The sequence below is a fragment of the Lolium perenne genome, chromosome 6 (assembly GCF_019359855.2).
Source record: "Lolium perenne isolate Kyuss_39 chromosome 6, Kyuss_2.0, whole genome shotgun sequence".
NCBI lineage: Eukaryota > Viridiplantae > Streptophyta > Magnoliopsida > Poales > Poaceae > Lolium > Lolium perenne.
This window is the reverse complement of record NC_067249.2, coordinates 150,587,308-150,590,975: the sequence shown is the minus strand read 5'-3', so window position 1 is coordinate 150,590,975 and position 3,668 is coordinate 150,587,308. Positions and strand designations below refer to the sequence as shown.

At 42.5% G+C, this 3,668-nt stretch overlaps 1 long non-coding RNA gene across 1 annotated transcript; it reads right to left on the bottom strand.

Annotated features, from left to right (window-relative positions):
* Positions 1–920: 920 nt before the first annotated feature.
* Positions 921–1,455, bottom strand: LOC127309507 (uncharacterized). Its single transcript, XR_007857189.2, has 2 exons — positions 1,204–1,455; positions 921–1,112 (listed from the first exon to the last, which is right to left on the bottom strand). It is a non-coding gene; the product is annotated as an uncharacterized lncRNA (long non-coding RNA).
* Positions 1,456–3,668: the final 2,213 nt, after the last annotated feature.

Sequence of the window (3,668 nt, the reverse complement as noted above, 5' to 3'; positions counted from 1 at the left end):
GGGGTTTTTTCGGATAGGGGAGGAGGAACCGAGGAAGAGGAAGGAACAGCCTGCGTGCTTGGCGCGTGGCAGTGTGCTTGAATTTCGAAATTTTGTGAAATGTTTCATTTCCCCGCTACAATTCGGGGGTTTTCTTGACGCGCCAATGCGTCCCGCCGGGCAGGTTCAAGTGAATTTGGGGTGCCACACTATGGGCCCCAGTTTCAGTGAGACATGTAATGACTAGTCACATCAGTAAGTTCACTGTGTAATAAAATATGTTACCCCTCCCCTTTATGTAGCCCCCCTTGTCTCTTTCGATCGAGTGCCGACAGCCGACGGATGCAAGCCGCTAGCTCGATCCCCTCCTTTCGCCTCCACCGTCCAGGCATCCAGCTTGGAGGGGCAAGCTGCATCTATACCACTACAAGAAATCTGCCATAAGTTGACAAAATAGAGGTGTCACTGAAACGTCAATAATGGCTACTTGTGACGTTACGGTGACGCTTTTCAAAACGTCGAAAGCTGGGAGTCAGCAGTGACTGCTTAAGACGTTCCAGTTGAAAACGTCGTAGAGCTTTGTGACGTTTTAAAATGTCACTGACGGCATGACGTTCCCAAAACGTCATGGGCACCTGCCCCCGAGTCCAGCGTGGCAATCCGACGTGGCAAAATTATGACGAAACCAAAACGTCTTAATTCGAAATCAGCCCAGTCCATTTCTGTATTCTACATGGGCCGAGCCCAATAATTCCAGCCTTTTACCGTAAGCATTGGCCTTTGTTTTGGTCCATTTCTGTTTTGGGCCTTAGCTGTTTTGCACCCTTTTTCTATTTTGGGCCTCACCATTTTTCCAGCCTTTCTCTATTTGGGCCTTAGCCTTTTACGATCCATTTATTCTTGGGTTGGTCAGGTTTATATTAACAAGATTAGACAATATATAAACATCAACACATGATGAAATCATCCATATAAGAGCAGTAACTGAATATATTACAATATTTCCACAAATCAGATATATATACAAGAAAGACACTGACAACAGATTCATATTTGTACTACAGTGACCCATTGCATTGTAGTGATCTCTGCTCAGTACTTGTTATTGTGTCCAGTACCACCCCAAAGACATCCTGGGAAAAACGAGCAGTTCCAGATTCAGTTCCAGATTCACATTACAGGGACATTCAGTTCCAGATTCACATTACAAGGAATTGTCCGCACCTGCTCGAGGTCGTCCACAGCCAAGCAGCAGGATGGCATTGGAAGCAGCGTCCTCCTCCCGGCGACATCAGCAACGCGCTGGCTGCCGGCAAAGGCGTGAACCCAGGCAGCCAGGGTGACACACCATTACAACCTGCGCTGCAGCAGAAGGTCCCAATTATCGGTAGCTGATCTAACCTGATGAAAGGAATGACACCAAAATTCAATCAGTAAACACCTAACTCAATCGAATATATACTAATCAGGGCATGATTAACTATCAAACAGCAAGAAACAACAAATTGCAGTAGGCAGCCCATCGCAACATTAGCATGATCACGAGAGACAAATGTTCCCCAAATTAGAATGGCCTTCAACATACAAAGAGGACCAAGTGCATTTTTTAATATTCAGCTAGGAATTCTACAAAATATTTTCAGTCTATAAAAGTTTCCAGCCTGAAAGGTTACAAAATAAAATGTGCATCTCAACAATGGAATAAGCTTAAAGATGGATACACATATCGCAGGAAAACTGTTTCATGGTCCACTTTAAAATGCACAAAGAAAGTTGCTGTCCATTAATTAAATTTGAGCATGGCATCTTCAAATTTCATAATACAGCTTCTGTCGTTATTTTAAACTGGGGATGCCATGACAAGATAATATGCATCATCAAGATGGAGTCAGCAATTATGTTACTGCTAGGTCAATGGTTCAGGCTCGACAGCATCTCACCAGCTCGCACCTAGCCAGTTCCAAGAAGCACACCTCGCCTGCGCTAGCAGCAGCGTATCTCTGTGATATGCAACCATTGCCATCAGGAAGTTACTCTACTGCAAGAAAATTAAGTCTAGTTGAAGAAAAATTAGTACTCCAAGATGGTGTAAAGCAACCATTGACTTTACTCCTATGGCTGGCATCTAGACAGCAAGCACACACTGTTGTAGTAATCAGTAAAAGGACCCTAGGAAAGCATCTACACATTGTTGAACTAATACACGTTGTGTCAGGTTTGATACAACCCTAGAGGAGTAGTACTAAATTAATTCAGTACATTGCATACTTGGTAAAATAATTGCCTCCAGACAGCAGCAAATACTCATGCACCACAAATGAGCAAGGGGATACACAGACACGCATGGAACAAGCTAACAAATCAATAAACACTATCACGTTAAAAAAGAACACATGAAATTGCATCCAACAGTAAACTAGGAATGAACAGATCTAACTTCCATAAGGAACCAATTCTCATGTTCAACCAGGAACAAGTGTAAGATACATCACAATGACATTACTGAAATCACTAAGATAATCGTAACAAGGCACAAACCTCAACGATGGTAAGCAAACTTCGGAAGCAAACAGCTTACTTCAACAACCTATAGAACCACACAAGCTTGGTGTTAGCATAAAGAATATAAAGTGTAAAAGGTACTTGACTTGTAAAGTAACATGGCATCTATACATGACCTAGCAAGCTATAATAAAAATCATGGTAATAGTAGCTACTAAATATCTCAACCAGTTTCTCTGTGCATAAAGAACTATTGTTCCTTATTTAGTTATAGACAGAAATTAGAGCAACTTCCTGAACAAACAAAAATATATCATTTCACAATCCAATTGTTCATTCTGATCTTTGGCTCCTCAGATGTATCATCTGCAAGCACGATGCAGATTCTGTCCTTTCTCTTCTGACCCTGCAACACAGCGATGAGAAAAGTTAGCAGGCATTCATTTAAAAATTCCTCTGAATTATATCAGAAACAAGCCGCAGATTTACAAAGCAATAAATCATACAACCTGAAGTTTAAAAAACATCACCGATAATTATCGAGGAAACCGAAGTCTCCTGCTTGCAGACAAACATAAGTTAGTTCGTTATATCGTACCTTGGTTAACTATCATGGATGTAGAACAGCTAGAGTGTACTGTTAATGGATTTTTGCTGAGCTTCATCTCATTAACTGAACTCAACTTGAGCTGTTAGGGGATGTGGATATTGATTAAAATCATAGCTACTACGTAATGTGCTATTATTAGTTATGGATTTCATCAGTCCAAACAAGAACGATGGAGGACAAATTAAGAAACATTCACTTATCGCTTTTGGACTGAACCAACACGCATGCCATATAGATAACCAATTTTGCATAGCACGATCAAAATTCAGATCGAATCTACTACACGTAGTCTCTGGATGTACACCTAGCTCGTACAAATGCACACCAAAGAACTCCCTACTGATCTGGACATGCGAGCCGAGCAAACTATAAGTCAGAATCCATGTTCTTGGCTGGTCCACTCAACGCAAATTAAGAACAAGGAACATCACCACGAATCAGAGGGCGAGGGTAACGGGAGTCCTCACCTTGGACGGCAAGCGCGCGGTGGATGCTGACGAGGTCACCGGTGGCGATGTGGGGGAGGACGACCGAGGGGCTGCGGCGGAGCTGCCTCATGGAGGACCCGTGGAAGAAG